The sequence below is a fragment of the Humulus lupulus genome, unplaced genomic scaffold, assembly GCF_963169125.1.
Source record: "Humulus lupulus unplaced genomic scaffold, drHumLupu1.1 SCAFFOLD_266, whole genome shotgun sequence".
Classification (NCBI taxonomy): Eukaryota; Viridiplantae; Streptophyta; class Magnoliopsida; order Rosales; family Cannabaceae; genus Humulus; species Humulus lupulus.
Window position 1 is genome coordinate 14,602 of NW_026908802.1, and position 12,766 is coordinate 27,367.

The 12,766-nt window shown below is 44.3% G+C and overlaps 38 non-coding genes across 38 annotated transcripts; all 38 read left to right on the forward strand.

Annotated features, from left to right (window-relative positions):
- The first annotated feature begins 88 nt into the window (after positions 1 to 88).
- Positions 89 to 207, forward strand: LOC133811783 (5S ribosomal RNA). The gene has a single exon (XR_009883320.1). It is a non-coding gene; the product is annotated as a 5S ribosomal RNA (ribosomal RNA).
- A 220-nt stretch (positions 208 to 427) lies between these two features.
- LOC133811785 (5S ribosomal RNA) lies at positions 428 to 546 on the forward strand. The gene has a single exon (XR_009883321.1). It is a non-coding gene; the product is annotated as a 5S ribosomal RNA (ribosomal RNA).
- A 220-nt stretch (positions 547 to 766) lies between these two features.
- On the forward strand, positions 767 to 885 carry LOC133811786 (5S ribosomal RNA). Its single transcript, XR_009883322.1, has one exon. It is a non-coding gene; the product is annotated as a 5S ribosomal RNA (ribosomal RNA).
- Positions 886 to 1,105: 220 nt separating this feature from the next.
- On the forward strand, positions 1,106 to 1,224 carry LOC133811750 (5S ribosomal RNA). Its single transcript, XR_009883285.1, has one exon. It is a non-coding gene; the product is annotated as a 5S ribosomal RNA (ribosomal RNA).
- A 221-nt stretch (positions 1,225 to 1,445) lies between these two features.
- On the forward strand, positions 1,446 to 1,564 carry LOC133811787 (5S ribosomal RNA). The gene has a single exon (XR_009883323.1). It is a non-coding gene; the product is annotated as a 5S ribosomal RNA (ribosomal RNA).
- Positions 1,565 to 1,784: 220 nt separating this feature from the next.
- LOC133811788 (5S ribosomal RNA) lies at positions 1,785 to 1,903 on the forward strand. The gene has a single exon (XR_009883324.1). It is a non-coding gene; the product is annotated as a 5S ribosomal RNA (ribosomal RNA).
- A 220-nt stretch (positions 1,904 to 2,123) lies between these two features.
- On the forward strand, positions 2,124 to 2,242 carry LOC133811789 (5S ribosomal RNA). Its single transcript, XR_009883326.1, has one exon. It is a non-coding gene; the product is annotated as a 5S ribosomal RNA (ribosomal RNA).
- Positions 2,243 to 2,462: 220 nt separating this feature from the next.
- On the forward strand, positions 2,463 to 2,581 carry LOC133811790 (5S ribosomal RNA). Its single transcript, XR_009883327.1, has one exon. It is a non-coding gene; the product is annotated as a 5S ribosomal RNA (ribosomal RNA).
- Positions 2,582 to 2,801: 220 nt separating this feature from the next.
- LOC133811791 (5S ribosomal RNA) lies at positions 2,802 to 2,920 on the forward strand. Its single transcript, XR_009883328.1, has one exon. It is a non-coding gene; the product is annotated as a 5S ribosomal RNA (ribosomal RNA).
- A 220-nt stretch (positions 2,921 to 3,140) lies between these two features.
- On the forward strand, positions 3,141 to 3,259 carry LOC133811751 (5S ribosomal RNA). The gene has a single exon (XR_009883286.1). It is a non-coding gene; the product is annotated as a 5S ribosomal RNA (ribosomal RNA).
- Positions 3,260 to 3,480: 221 nt separating this feature from the next.
- LOC133811792 (5S ribosomal RNA) lies at positions 3,481 to 3,599 on the forward strand. Its single transcript, XR_009883329.1, has one exon. It is a non-coding gene; the product is annotated as a 5S ribosomal RNA (ribosomal RNA).
- A 220-nt stretch (positions 3,600 to 3,819) lies between these two features.
- Positions 3,820 to 3,938, forward strand: LOC133811794 (5S ribosomal RNA). Its single transcript, XR_009883332.1, has one exon. It is a non-coding gene; the product is annotated as a 5S ribosomal RNA (ribosomal RNA).
- Positions 3,939 to 4,158: 220 nt separating this feature from the next.
- On the forward strand, positions 4,159 to 4,277 carry LOC133811795 (5S ribosomal RNA). The gene has a single exon (XR_009883333.1). It is a non-coding gene; the product is annotated as a 5S ribosomal RNA (ribosomal RNA).
- A 219-nt stretch (positions 4,278 to 4,496) lies between these two features.
- Positions 4,497 to 4,615, forward strand: LOC133811796 (5S ribosomal RNA). The gene has a single exon (XR_009883334.1). It is a non-coding gene; the product is annotated as a 5S ribosomal RNA (ribosomal RNA).
- A 220-nt stretch (positions 4,616 to 4,835) lies between these two features.
- Positions 4,836 to 4,954, forward strand: LOC133811743 (5S ribosomal RNA). The gene has a single exon (XR_009883279.1). It is a non-coding gene; the product is annotated as a 5S ribosomal RNA (ribosomal RNA).
- Positions 4,955 to 5,174: 220 nt separating this feature from the next.
- On the forward strand, positions 5,175 to 5,293 carry LOC133811797 (5S ribosomal RNA). The gene has a single exon (XR_009883335.1). It is a non-coding gene; the product is annotated as a 5S ribosomal RNA (ribosomal RNA).
- Positions 5,294 to 5,513: 220 nt separating this feature from the next.
- LOC133811798 (5S ribosomal RNA) lies at positions 5,514 to 5,632 on the forward strand. Its single transcript, XR_009883336.1, has one exon. It is a non-coding gene; the product is annotated as a 5S ribosomal RNA (ribosomal RNA).
- A 220-nt stretch (positions 5,633 to 5,852) lies between these two features.
- On the forward strand, positions 5,853 to 5,971 carry LOC133811799 (5S ribosomal RNA). Its single transcript, XR_009883338.1, has one exon. It is a non-coding gene; the product is annotated as a 5S ribosomal RNA (ribosomal RNA).
- A 221-nt stretch (positions 5,972 to 6,192) lies between these two features.
- LOC133811800 (5S ribosomal RNA) lies at positions 6,193 to 6,311 on the forward strand. The gene has a single exon (XR_009883339.1). It is a non-coding gene; the product is annotated as a 5S ribosomal RNA (ribosomal RNA).
- A 220-nt stretch (positions 6,312 to 6,531) lies between these two features.
- On the forward strand, positions 6,532 to 6,650 carry LOC133811801 (5S ribosomal RNA). The gene has a single exon (XR_009883340.1). It is a non-coding gene; the product is annotated as a 5S ribosomal RNA (ribosomal RNA).
- Positions 6,651 to 6,870: 220 nt separating this feature from the next.
- Positions 6,871 to 6,989, forward strand: LOC133811802 (5S ribosomal RNA). Its single transcript, XR_009883341.1, has one exon. It is a non-coding gene; the product is annotated as a 5S ribosomal RNA (ribosomal RNA).
- A 220-nt stretch (positions 6,990 to 7,209) lies between these two features.
- On the forward strand, positions 7,210 to 7,328 carry LOC133811803 (5S ribosomal RNA). The gene has a single exon (XR_009883342.1). It is a non-coding gene; the product is annotated as a 5S ribosomal RNA (ribosomal RNA).
- A 220-nt stretch (positions 7,329 to 7,548) lies between these two features.
- On the forward strand, positions 7,549 to 7,667 carry LOC133811744 (5S ribosomal RNA). The gene has a single exon (XR_009883280.1). It is a non-coding gene; the product is annotated as a 5S ribosomal RNA (ribosomal RNA).
- A 220-nt stretch (positions 7,668 to 7,887) lies between these two features.
- LOC133811806 (5S ribosomal RNA) lies at positions 7,888 to 8,006 on the forward strand. Its single transcript, XR_009883344.1, has one exon. It is a non-coding gene; the product is annotated as a 5S ribosomal RNA (ribosomal RNA).
- Positions 8,007 to 8,227: 221 nt separating this feature from the next.
- LOC133811807 (5S ribosomal RNA) lies at positions 8,228 to 8,346 on the forward strand. Its single transcript, XR_009883345.1, has one exon. It is a non-coding gene; the product is annotated as a 5S ribosomal RNA (ribosomal RNA).
- A 220-nt stretch (positions 8,347 to 8,566) lies between these two features.
- Positions 8,567 to 8,685, forward strand: LOC133811808 (5S ribosomal RNA). Its single transcript, XR_009883346.1, has one exon. It is a non-coding gene; the product is annotated as a 5S ribosomal RNA (ribosomal RNA).
- A 220-nt stretch (positions 8,686 to 8,905) lies between these two features.
- On the forward strand, positions 8,906 to 9,024 carry LOC133811809 (5S ribosomal RNA). Its single transcript, XR_009883347.1, has one exon. It is a non-coding gene; the product is annotated as a 5S ribosomal RNA (ribosomal RNA).
- Positions 9,025 to 9,245: 221 nt separating this feature from the next.
- On the forward strand, positions 9,246 to 9,364 carry LOC133811810 (5S ribosomal RNA). Its single transcript, XR_009883348.1, has one exon. It is a non-coding gene; the product is annotated as a 5S ribosomal RNA (ribosomal RNA).
- Positions 9,365 to 9,584: 220 nt separating this feature from the next.
- LOC133811680 (5S ribosomal RNA) lies at positions 9,585 to 9,703 on the forward strand. Its single transcript, XR_009883221.1, has one exon. It is a non-coding gene; the product is annotated as a 5S ribosomal RNA (ribosomal RNA).
- A 220-nt stretch (positions 9,704 to 9,923) lies between these two features.
- LOC133811756 (5S ribosomal RNA) lies at positions 9,924 to 10,042 on the forward strand. Its single transcript, XR_009883291.1, has one exon. It is a non-coding gene; the product is annotated as a 5S ribosomal RNA (ribosomal RNA).
- Positions 10,043 to 10,263: 221 nt separating this feature from the next.
- Positions 10,264 to 10,382, forward strand: LOC133811681 (5S ribosomal RNA). The gene has a single exon (XR_009883222.1). It is a non-coding gene; the product is annotated as a 5S ribosomal RNA (ribosomal RNA).
- A 220-nt stretch (positions 10,383 to 10,602) lies between these two features.
- LOC133811682 (5S ribosomal RNA) lies at positions 10,603 to 10,721 on the forward strand. The gene has a single exon (XR_009883223.1). It is a non-coding gene; the product is annotated as a 5S ribosomal RNA (ribosomal RNA).
- Positions 10,722 to 10,941: 220 nt separating this feature from the next.
- Positions 10,942 to 11,060, forward strand: LOC133811738 (5S ribosomal RNA). Its single transcript, XR_009883274.1, has one exon. It is a non-coding gene; the product is annotated as a 5S ribosomal RNA (ribosomal RNA).
- A 220-nt stretch (positions 11,061 to 11,280) lies between these two features.
- LOC133811684 (5S ribosomal RNA) lies at positions 11,281 to 11,399 on the forward strand. Its single transcript, XR_009883224.1, has one exon. It is a non-coding gene; the product is annotated as a 5S ribosomal RNA (ribosomal RNA).
- A 220-nt stretch (positions 11,400 to 11,619) lies between these two features.
- LOC133811685 (5S ribosomal RNA) lies at positions 11,620 to 11,738 on the forward strand. The gene has a single exon (XR_009883225.1). It is a non-coding gene; the product is annotated as a 5S ribosomal RNA (ribosomal RNA).
- A 220-nt stretch (positions 11,739 to 11,958) lies between these two features.
- LOC133811687 (5S ribosomal RNA) lies at positions 11,959 to 12,077 on the forward strand. The gene has a single exon (XR_009883227.1). It is a non-coding gene; the product is annotated as a 5S ribosomal RNA (ribosomal RNA).
- A 220-nt stretch (positions 12,078 to 12,297) lies between these two features.
- Positions 12,298 to 12,416, forward strand: LOC133811739 (5S ribosomal RNA). Its single transcript, XR_009883275.1, has one exon. It is a non-coding gene; the product is annotated as a 5S ribosomal RNA (ribosomal RNA).
- A 220-nt stretch (positions 12,417 to 12,636) lies between these two features.
- LOC133811688 (5S ribosomal RNA) lies at positions 12,637 to 12,755 on the forward strand. Its single transcript, XR_009883228.1, has one exon. It is a non-coding gene; the product is annotated as a 5S ribosomal RNA (ribosomal RNA).
- Positions 12,756 to 12,766: the final 11 nt, after the last annotated feature.

Below are 12,766 nucleotides of genomic sequence, written 5' to 3' on the forward strand. Positions count from 1 at the left end.
AGCGAATAAGAAGTTCCTAGTCAATCCGGGGGAGAAAAGGGAGGACACACGCGCTCGCTATAAATGAATATTGCGGAACAAACATTCCGGGTGCGATCATACCAGCACTAATGCACCGGATCCCATCAGAACTCCGCAGTTAAGCGTGCTTGGGCGAGAGTAGTACTAGGATGGGTGACCTCCTGGGAAGTCCTCGTGTTGCACCCCTGAAGACATCATTTTTTTTTTCCCTTTAAAAATCCACCTACGGCTCAAAAGTTTGTATTTTTTGTTTTAAATCTTTAAAAACTCATTTATTTCGTTTTCCTTGAGGGGTTAATACCGTGGTCACTAACAAGCAGCGAATAAGAAGTCCCTAGTCAATCCGGGGGAGAAAAGGGAGGACACACGCGCTCGCTATAAATGAATATTGCGGACCAAACATTCCGGGTGCGATCATACCAGCACTAATGCACCGGATCCCATCAGAACTCCGCAGTTAAGCGTGCTTGGGCGAGAGTAGTACTAGGATGGGTGACCTCCTGGGAAGTCCTCGTGTTGCACCCCTGAAGACATCATTTTTTTTTTCCCTTTAAAAATCCACCTACGGCTCAAAAGTTTGTATTTTTTGTTTTAAATCTTTAAAAACTCATTTATTTCGTTTTCCTTGAGGGGTTAATACCGTGGTCACTAACAAGCAGCGAATAAGAAGTCCCTAGTCAATCCGGGGGAGAAAAGGGAGGACACACGCGCTCGCTATAAATGAATATTGCGGACCAAACATTCCGGGTGCGATCATACCAGCACTAATGCACCGGATCCCATCAGAACTCCGCAGTTAAGCGTGCTTGGGCGAGAGTAGTACTAGGATGGGTGACCTCCTGGGAAGTCCTCGTGTTGCACCCCTGAAGACATCATTTTTTTTTTCCCTTTAAAAATCCACCTACGGCTCAAAAGTTTGTATTTTTTGTTTTAAATCTTTAAAAACTCATTTATTTCGTTTTCCTTGAGGGGTTAATACCGTGGTCACTAACAAGCAGCGAATAAGAAGTTCCTAGTCAATCCGGGGGAGAAAAGGGAGGACACACGCGCTCGCTATAAATGAATATTGCGGAACAAACATTCCGGGTGCGATCATACCAGCACTAATGCACCGGATCCCATCAGAACTCCGCAGTTAAGCGTTCTTGGGCGAGAGTAGTACTAGGATGGGTGACCTCCTGGGAAGTCCTCGTGTTGCACCCCTGAAGACATCATTTTTTTTTTTCCCTTTAAAAATCCACCTACGGCTCAAAAGTTTGTATTTTTTGTTTTAAATCTTTAAAAACTCATTTATTTCGTTTTCCTTGAGGGGTTAATACCGTGGTCACTAACAAGCAGCGAATAAGAAGTTCCTAGTCAATCCGGGGGAGAAAAGGGAGGACACACGCGCTCGCTATAAATGAATATTGCGGAACAAACATTCCGGGTGCGATCATACCAGCACTAATGCACCGGATCCCATCAGAACTCCGCAGTTAAGCGTGCTTGGGCGAGAGTAGTACTAGGATGGGTGACCTCCTGGGAAGTCCTCGTGTTGCACCCCTGAAAACATCATTTTTTTTTTCCCTTTAAAAATCCACCTACGGCTCAAAAGTTTGTATTTTTTGTTTTAAATCTTTAAAAACTCATTTATTTCGTTTTCCTTGAGGGGTTAATACCGTGGTCACTAACAAGCAGCGAATAAGAAGTTCCTAGTCAATCCGGGGGAGAAAAGGGAGGACACACGCGCTCGCTATAAATGAATATTGCGGAACAAACATTCCGGGTGCGATCATACCAGCACTAATGCACCGGATCCCATCAGAACTCCGCAGTTAAGCGTGCTTGGGCGAGAGTAGTACTAGGATGGGTGACCTCCTGGGAAGTCCTCGTGTTGCACCCCTGAAAACATCATTTTTTTTTTCCCTTTAAAAATCCACCTACGGCTCAAAAGTTTGTATTTTTTGTTTTAAATCTTTAAAAACTCATTTATTTCGTTTTCCTTGAGGGGTTAATACCGTGGTCACTAACAAGCAGCGAATAAGAAGTTCCTAGTCAATCCGGGGGAGAAAAGGGAGGACACACGCGCTCGCTATAAATGAATATTGCGGAACAAACATTCCGGGTGCGATCATACCAGCACTAATGCACCGGATCCCATCAGAACTCCGCAGTTAAGCGTGCTTGGGCGAGAGTAGTACTAGGATGGGTGACCTCCTGGGAAGTCCTCGTGTTGCACCCCTGAAGACATCATTTTTTTTTTCCCTTTAAAAATCCACCTACGGCTCAAAAGTTTGTATTTTTTGTTTTAAATCTTTAAAAACTCATTTATTTCGTTTTCCTTGAGGGGTTAATACCGTGGTCACTAACAAGCAGCGAATAAGAAGTCCCTAGTCAATCCGGGGGAGAAAAGGGAGGACACACGCGCTCGCTATAAATGAATATTGCGGACCAAACATTCCGGGTGCGATCATACCAGCACTAATGCACCGGATCCCATCAGAACTCCGCAGTTAAGCGTGCTTGGGCGAGAGTAGTACTAGGATGGGTGACCTCCTGGGAAGTCCTCGTGTTGCACCCCTGAAGACATCATTTTTTTTTTCCCTTTAAAAATCCACCTACGGCTCAAAAGTTTGTATTTTTTGTTTTAAATCTTTAAAAACTCATTTATTTCGTTTTCCTTGAGGGGTTAATACCGTGGTCACTAACAAGCAGCGAATAAGAAGTCCCTAGTCAATCCGGGGGAGAAAAGGGAGGACACACGCGCTCGCTATAAATGAATATTGCGGACCAAACATTCCGGGTGCGATCATACCAGCACTAATGCACCGGATCCCATCAGAACTCCGCAGTTAAGCGTGCTTGGGCGAGAGTAGTACTAGGATGGGTGACCTCCTGGGAAGTCCTCGTGTTGCACCCCTGAAGACATCATTTTTTTTTTCCCTTTAAAAATCCACCTACGGCTCAAAAGTTTGTATTTTTTGTTTTAAATCTTTAAAAACTCATTTATTTCGTTTTCCTTGAGGGGTTAATACCGTGGTCACTAACAAGCAGCGAATAAGAAGTTCCTAGTCAATCCGGGGGAGAAAAGGGAGGACACACGCGCTCGCTATAAATGAATATTGCGGAACAAACATTCCGGGTGCGATCATACCAGCACTAATGCACCGGATCCCATCAGAACTCCGCAGTTAAGCGTTCTTGGGCGAGAGTAGTACTAGGATGGGTGACCTCCTGGGAAGTCCTCGTGTTGCACCCCTGAAGACATCATTTTTTTTTTTCCCTTTAAAAATCCACCTACGGCTCAAAAGTTTGTATTTTTTGTTTTAAATCTTTAAAAACTCATTTATTTCGTTTTCCTTGAGGGGTTAATACCGTGGTCACTAACAAGCAGCGAATAAGAAGTTCCTAGTCAATCCGGGGGAGAAAAGGGAGGACACACGCGCTCGCTATAAATGAATATTGCGGACCAAACATTCCGGGTGCGATCATACCAGCACTAATGCACCGGATCCCATCAGAACTCCGCAGTTAAGCGTGCTTGGGCGAGAGTAGTACTAGGATGGGTGACCTCCTGGGAAGTCCTCGTGTTGCACCCCTGAAAACATCATTTTTTTTTTCCCTTTAAAAATCCACCTACGGCTCAAAAGTTTGTATTTTTTGTTTTAAATCTTTAAAAACTCATTTATTTCGTTTTCCTTGAGGGGTTAATACCGTGGTCACTAACAAGCAGCGAATAAGAAGTTCCTAGTCAATCCGGGGGAGAAAAGGGAGGACACACGCGCTCGCTATAAATGAATATTGCGGAACAAACATTCCGGGTGCGATCATACCAGCACTAATGCACCGGATCCCATCAGAACTCCGCAGTTAAGCGTGCTTGGGCGAGAGTAGTACTAGGATGGGTGACCTCCTGGGAAGTCCTCGTGTTGCACCCCTGAAAACATCATTTTTTTTTTCCCTTTAAAAATCCACCTACGGCTCAAAAGTTTGTATTTTTTGTTTTAAATCTTTAAAAACTCATTTATTTCGTTTTCCTTGAGGGGTTAATACCGTGGTCACTAACAAGCAGCGAATAAGAAGTTCCTAGTCAATCTGGGGGAGAAAAGGGAGGACACACGCGCTCGCTATAAATGAATATTGCGGACCAAACATTCCGGGTGCGATCATACCAGCACTAATGCACCGGATCCCATCAGAACTCCGCAGTTAAGCGTGCTTGGGCGAGAGTAGTACTAGGATGGGTGACCTCCTGGGAAGTCCTCGTGTTGCACCCCTGAAAACATCATTTTTTTTTCCCTTTAAAAATCCACCTACGGCTCAAAAGTTTGTATTTTTTGTTTTAAATCTTTAAAAACTCATTTATTTCGTTTTCCTTGAGGGGTTAATACCGTGGTCACTAACAAGCAGCGAATAAGAAGTTCCTAGTCAATCCGGGGGAGAAAAGGGAGGACACACGCGCTCGCTATAAATGAATATTGCGGAACAAACATTCCGGGTGCGATCATACCAGCACTAATGCACCGGATCCCATCAGAACTCCGCAGTTAAGCGTGCTTGGGCGAGAGTAGTACTAGGATGGGTGACCTCCTGGGAAGTCCTCGTGTTGCACCCCTGAAGACATCATTTTTTTTTTCCCTTTAAATATCCACCTACGGCTCAAAAGTTTGTATTTTTTGTTTTAAATCTTTAAAAACTCATTTATTTCGTTTTCCTTGAGGGGTTAATACCGTGGTCACTAACAAGCAGCGAATAAGAAGTTCCTAGTCAATCCGGGGGAGAAAAGGGAGGACACACGCGCTCGCTATAAATGAATATTGCGGACCAAACATTCCGTGTGCGATCATACCAGCACTAATGCACCGGATCCCATCAGAACTCCGCAGTTAAGCGTGCTTGGGCGAGAGTAGTACTAGGATGGGTGACCTCCTGGGAAGTCCTCGTGTTGCACCCCTGAAAACATCATTTTTTTTTTCCCTTTAAAAATCCACCTACGGCTCAAAAGTTTGTATTTTTTGTTTTAAATCTTTAAAAACTCATTTATTTCGTTTTCCTTGAGGGGTTAATACCGTGGTCACTAACAAGCAGCGAATAGGAAGTTCCTAGTCAATCCGGGGGAGAAAAGGGAGGACACACGCGCTCGCTATAAATGAATATTGCGGAACAAACATTCCGGGTGCGATCATACCAGCACTAATGCACCGGATCCCATCAGAACTCCGCAGTTAAGCGTGCTTGGGCGAGAGTAGTACTAGGATGGGTGACCTCCTGGGAAGTCCTCGTGTTGCACCCCTGAAAACATCATTTTTTTTTTCCCTTTAAAAATCCACCTACGGCTCAAAAGTTTGTATTTTTTGTTTTAAATCTTTAAAAACTCATTTATTTCGTTTTCCTTGAGGGGTTAATACCGTGGTCACTAACAAGCAGCGAATAAGAAGTTCCTAGTCAATCCGGGGGAGAAAAGGGAGGACACACGCGCTCGCTATAAATGAATATTGCGGAACAAACATTCCGGGTGCGATCATACCAGCACTAATGCACCGGATCCCATCAGAACTCCGCAGTTAAGCGTGCTTGGGCGAGAGTAGTACTAGGATGGGTGACCTCCTGGGAAGTCCTCGTGTTGCACCCCTGAAAACATCATTTTTTTTTTCCCTTTAAAAATCCACCTACGGCTCAAAAGTTTGTATTTTTTGTTTTAAATCTTTAAAAACTCATTTATTTCGTTTTCCTTGAGGGGTTAATACCGTGGTCACTAACAAGCAGCGAATAAGAAGTTCCTAGTCAATCCGGGGGAGAAAAGGGAGGACACACGCGCTCGCTATAAATGAATATTGCGGAACAAACATTCCGGGTGCGATCATACCAGCACTAATGCACCGGATCCCATCAGAACTCCGCAGTTAAGCGTGCTTGGGCGAGAGTAGTACTAGGATGGGTGACCTCCTGGGAAGTCCTCGTGTTGCACCCCTGAAGACATCATTTTTTTTTTTCCCTTTAAAAATCCACCTACGGCTCAAAAGTTTGTATTTTTTGTTTTAAATCTTTAAAAACTCATTTATTTCGTTTTCCTTGAGGGGTTAATACCGTGGTCACTAACAAGCAGCGAATAAGAAGTTCCTAGTCAATCCGGGGGAGAAAAGGGAGGACACACGCGCTCGCTATAAATGAATATTGCGGACCAAACATTCCGGGTGCGATCATACCAGCACTAATGCACCGGATCCCATCAGAACTCCGCAGTTAAGCGTGCTTGGGCGAGAGTAGTACTAGGATGGGTGACCTCCTGGGAAGTCCTCGTGTTGCACCCCTGAAAACATCATTTTTTTTTTCCCTTTAAAAATCCACCTACGGCTCAAAAGTTTGTATTTTTTGTTTTAAATCTTTAAAAACTCATTTATTTCGTTTTCCTTGAGGGGTTAATACTGTGGTCACTAACAAGCAGCGAATAAGAAGTTCCTAGTCAATCCGGGGGAGAAAAGGGAGGACACACGCGCTCGCTATAAATGAATATTGCGGACCAAACATTCCGGGTGCGATCATACCAGCACTAATGCACCGGATCCCATCAGAACTCCGCAGTTAAGCGTGCTTGGGCGAGAGTAGTACTAGGATGGGTGACCTCCTGGGAAGTCCTCGTGTTGCACCCCTGAAAACATCATTTTTTTTTTCCCTTTAAAAATCCACCTACGGCTCAAAAGTTTATATTTTTTGTTTTAAATCTTTAAAAACTCATTTATTTCGTTTTCCTTGAGGGGTTAATACCGTGGTCACTAACAAGCAGCGAATAAGAAGTTCCTAGTCAATCCGGGGGAGAAAAGGGAGGACACACGCGCTCGCTATAAATGAATATTGCGGACCAAACATTCCGGGTGCGATCATACCAGCACTAATGCACCGGATCCCATCAGAACTCCGCAGTTAAGCGTGCTTGGGCGAGAGTAGTACTAGGATGGGTGACCTCCTGGGAAGTCCTCGTGTTGCACCCCTGAAAACATCATTTTTTTTTTCCCTTTAAAAATCCACCTACGGCTCAAAAGTTTGTATTTTTTGTTTTAAATCTTTAAAAACTCATTTATTTCGTTTTCCTTGAGGGGTTAATACCGTGGTCACTAACAAGCAGCGAATAAGAAGTTCCTAGTCAATCCGGGGGAGAAAAGGGAGGACACACGCGCTCGCTATAAATGAATATTGCGGAACAAACATTCCGGGTGCGATCATACCAGCACTAATGCACCGGATCCCATCAGAACTCCGCAGTTAAGCGTGCTTGGGCGAGAGTAGTACTAGGATGGGTGACCTCCTGGGAAGTCCTCGTGTTGCACCCCTGAAGACATCATTTTTTTTTTCCCTTTAAAAATCCACCTACGGCTCAAAAGTTTGTATTTTTTGTTTTAAATCTTTAAAAACTCATTTATTTCGTTTTCCTTGAGGGGTTAATACCGTGGTCACTAACAAGCAGCGAATAAGAAGTTCCTAGTCAATCCGGGGGAGAAAAGGGAGGACACACGCGCTCGCTATAAATGAATATTGCGGAACAAACATTCCGGGTGCGATCATACCAGCACTAATGCACCGGATCCCATCAGAACTCCGCAGTTAAGCGTGCTTGGGCGAGAGTAGTACTAGGATGGGTGACCTCCTGGGAAGTCCTCGTGTTGCACACCTGAAAACATCATTTTTTTTTTCCCTTTAAAAATCCACCTACGGCTCAAAAGTTTGTATTTTTTGTTTTAAATCTTTAAAAACTCATTTATTTCGTTTTCCTTGAGGGGTTAATACCGTGGTCACTAACAAGCAGCGAATAAGAAGTTCCTAGTCAATCCGGGGGAGAAAAGGGAGGACACACGCGCTCGCTATAAATGAATATTGCGGAACAAACATTCCGGGTGCGATCATACCAGCACTAATGCACCGGATCCCATCAGAACTCCGCAGTTAAGCGTGCTTGGGCGAGAGTAGTACTAGGATGGGTGACCTCCTGGGAAGTCCTCGTGTTGCACCCCTGAAGACATCATTTTTTTTTTTCCCTTTAAAAATCCACCTACGGCTCAAAAGTTTGTATTTTTTGTTTTAAATCTTTAAAAACTCATTTATTTCGTTTTCCTTGAGGGGTTAATACCGTGGTCACTAACAAGCAGCGAATAAGAAGTTCCTAGTCAATCCGGGGGAGAAAAGGGAGGACACACGCGCTCGCTATAAATGAATATTGCGGACCAAACATTCCGGGTGCGATCATACCAGCACTAATGCACCGGATCCCATCAGAACTCCGCAGTTAAGCGTGCTTGGGCGAGAGTAGTACTAGGATGGGTGACCTCCTGGGAAGTCCTCGTGTTGCACCCCTGAAAACATCATTTTTTTTTTCCCTTTAAAAATCCACCTACGGCTCAAAAGTTTGTATTTTTTGTTTTAAATCTTTAAAAACTCATTTATTTCGTTTTCCTTGAGGGGTTAATACCGTGGTCACTAACAAGCAGCGAATAAGAAGTTCCTAGTCAATCCGGGGGAGAAAAGGGAGGACACACGCGCTCGCTATAAATGAATATTGCGGAACAAACATTCCGGGTGCGATCATACCAGCACTAATGCACCGGATCCCATCAGAACTCCGCAGTTAAGCGTGCTTGGGCGAGAGTAGTACTAGGATGGGTGACCTCCTGGGAAGTCCTCGTGTTGCACCCCTGAAAACATCATTTTTTTTTTCCCTTTAAAAATCCACCTACGGCTCAAAAGTTTGTATTTTTTGTTTTAAATCTTTAAAAACTCATTTATTTCGTTTTCCTTGAGGGGTTAATACCGTGGTCACTAACAAGCAGCGAATAAGAAGTTCCTAGTCAATCCGGGGGAGAAAAGGGAGGACACACGCGCTCGCTATAAATGAATATTGCGGAACAAACATTCCGGGTGCGATCATACCAGCACTAATGCACCGGATCCCATCAGAACTCCGCAGTTAAGCGTGCTTGGGCGAGAGTAGTACTAGGATGGGTGACCTCCTGGGAAGTCCTCGTGTTGCACCCCTGAAGACATCATTTTTTTTTTTCCCTTTAAAAATCCACCTACGGCTCAAAAGTTTGTATTTTTTGTTTTAAATCTTTAAAAACTCATTTATTTCGTTTTCCTTGAGGGGTTAATACCGTGGTCACTAACAAGCTGCGAATAAGAAGTTCCTAGTCAATCCGGGGGAGAAAAGGGAGGACACACGCGCTCGCTATAAATGAATATTGCGGACCAAACATTCCGGGTGCGATCATACCAGCACTAATGCACCGGATCCCATCAGAACTCCGCAGTTAAGCGTGCTTGGGCGAGAGTAGTACTAGGATGGGTGACCTCCTGGGAAGTCCTCGTGTTGCACCCCTGAAAACATCATTTTTTTTTTCCCTTTAAAAATCCACCTACGGCTCAAAAGTTTGTATTTTTTGTTTTAAATCTTTAAAAACTCATTTATTTCGTTTTCCTTGAGGGGTTAATACCGTGGTCACTAACAAGCAGCGAATAAGAAGTTCCTAGTCAATCCGGGGGAGAAAAGGGAGGACACACGCGCTCGCTATAAATGAATATTGCGGACCAAACATTCCGGGTGCGATCATACCAGCACTAATGCACCGGATCCCATCAGAACTCCGCAGTTAAGCGTGCTTGGGCGAGAGTAGTACTAGGATGGGTGACCTCCTGGGAAGTCCTCGTGTTGCACCCCTGAAAACATCATTTTTTTTTTCCCTTTAAAAATCCACCTACGGCTCAAAAGTTTGTATTTTTTGTTTTAAATCTTTAAAAACTCATTTATTTCGTTTTCCTTGAGGGGTTAATACCGTGGTCACTAACAAGCAGCGAATAAGAAGTTCCTAGTCAATCCGGGGGAGAAAAGGGAGGACACACGCGCTCGCTATAAATGAATATTGCGGACCAAACATTCCGGGTGCGATCATACCAGCACTAATGCACCGGATCCCATCAGAACTCCGCAGTTAAGCGTGCTTGTGCGAGAGTAGTACTAGGATGGGTGACCTCCTGGGAAGTCCTCGTGTTGCACCCCTGAAAACATCATTTTTTTTTTTCCCTTTAAAAATCCACCTACGGCTCAAAAGTTTGTATTTTTTGTTTTAAATCTTTAAAAACTCATTTATTTCGTTTTCCTTGAGGGGTTAATACCGTGGTCACTAACAAGCAGCGAATAAGAAGTTCCTAGTCAATCCGGGGGAGAAAAGGGAGGACACACGCGCTCGCTATAAATGAATATTGCGGACCAAACATTCCGGGTGCGATCATACCAGCACTAATGCACCGGATCCCATCAGAACTCCGCAGTTAAGCGTGCTTGGGCGAGAGTAGTACTAGGATGGGTGACCTCCTGGGAAGTCCTCGTGTTGCACCCCTGAAAACATCATTTTTTTTTTCCCTTTAAAAATCCACCTACGGCTCAAAAGTTTGTATTTTTTGTTTTAAATCTTTAAAAACTCATTTATTTCGTTTTCCTTGAGGGGTTAATACCGTGGTCACTAACAAGCAGCGAATAAGAAGTTCCTAGTCAATCCGGGGGAGAAAAGGGAGGACACACGCGCTCGCTATAAATGAATATTGCGGACCAAACATTCCGGGTGCGATCATACCAGCACTAATGCACCGGATCCCATCAGAACTCCGCAGTTAAGCGTGCTTGGGCGAGAGTAGTACTAGGATGGGTGACCTCCTGGGAAGTCCTCGTGTTGCACCCCTGAAAACATCATTTTTTTTTTCCCTTTAAAAATCCACCTACGGCTCAAAAGTTTGTATTTTTTGTTATAAATCTTTAAAAAATCATTTATTTCGTTTTCCTTGAGGGGTTAATACCGTGGTCACTAACAAGCAGCGAATAAGAAGTTCCTAGTCAATCCGGGGGAGAAAAGGGAGGACACACGCGCTCGCTATAAATGAATATTGCGGAACAAACATTCCGGGTGTGATCATACCAGCACTAATGCACCGGATCCCATCAGAACTCCGCAGTTAAGCGTGCTTGGGCGAGAGTAGTACTAGGATGGGTGACCTCCTGGGAAGTCCTCGTGTTGCACCCCTGAAAACATCATTTTTTTTTTCCCTTTAAAAATCCACCTACGGCTCAAAAGTTTGTATTTTTTGTTTTAAATCTTTAAAAACTCATTTATTTCGTTTTCCTTGAGGGGTTAATACCGTGGTCACTAACAAGCAGCGAATAAGAAGTTCCTAGTCAATCCGGGGGAGAAAAGGGAGGACACACGCGCTCGCTATAAATGAATATTGCGGACCAAACATTCCGGGTGCGATCATACCAGCACTAATGCACCGGATCCCATCAGAACTCCGCAGTTAAGCGTGCTTGGGCGAGAGTAGTACTAGGATGGGTGACCTCCTGGGAAGTCCTCGTGTTGCACCCCTGAAAACATCATTTTTTTTTTCCCTTTAAAAATCCACCTACGGCTCAAAAGTTTGTATTTTTTGTTTTAAATCTTTAAAAACTCATTTATTTCGTTTTCCTTGAGGGGTTAATACCGTGGTCACTAACAAGCAGCGAATAAGAAGTTCCTAGTCAATCCGGGGGAGAAAAGGGAGGACACACGCGCTCGCTATAAATGAATATTGCGGACCAAACATTCCGGGTGCGATCATACCAGCACTAATGCACCGGATCCCATCAGAACTCCGCAGTTAAGCGTGCTTGGGCGAGAGTAGTACTAGGATGGGTGACCTCCTGGGAAGTCCTCGTGTTGCACCCCTGAAAACATCATTTTTTTTTTCCCTTTAAAAATCCACCTACGGCTCAAAAGTTTGTATTTTTTGTTTTAAATCTTTAAAAACTCATTTATTTCGTTTTCCTTGAGGGGTTAATACCGTGGTCACTAACAAGCAGCGAATAAGAAGTTCCTAGTCAATCCGGGGGAGAAAAGGGAGGACACACGCGCTCGCTATAAATGAATATTGCGGACCAAACATTCCGGGTGCGATCATACCAGCACTAATGCACCGGATCCCATCAGAACTCCGCAGTTAAGCGTGCTTGGGCGAGAGTAGTACTAGGATGGGTGACCTCCTGGGAAGTCCTCGTGTTGCACCCCTGAAAACATCATTTTTTTTTTCCCTTTAAAAATCCACCTACGGCTCAAAAGTTTGTATTTTTTGTTTTAAATCTTTAAAAAATCATTTATTTCGTTTTCCTTGAGGGGTTAATACCGTGGTCACTAACAAGCAGCGAATAAGAAGTTCCTAGTCAATCCGGGGGAGAAAAGGGAGGACACACGCGCTCGCTATAAATGAATATTGCGGAACAAACATTCCGGGTGTGATCATACCAGCACTAATGCACCGGATCCCATCAGAACTCCGCAGTTAAGCGTGCTTGGGCGAGAGTAGTACTAGGATGGGTGACCTCCTGGGAAGTCCTCGTGTTGCACCCCTGAAAACATCATTTTTTTTTTCCCTTTAAAAATCCACCTACGGCTCAAAAGTATGTATTTTTTGTTTTAAATCTTTAAAAACTCATTTATTTCGTTTTCCTTGAGGGGTTAATACCGTGGTCACTAACAAGCAGCGAATAAGAAGTTCCTAGTCAATCCGGGGGAGAAAAGGGAGGACACACGCGCTCGCTATAAATGAATATTGCGGAACAAACATTCCGGGTGCGATCATACCAGCACTAATGCACCGGATCCCATCAGAACTCCGCAGTTAAGCGTGCTTGGGCGAGAGTAGTACTAGGATGGGTGACCTCCTGGGAAGTCCTCGTGTTGCACCCCTGAAAACATCA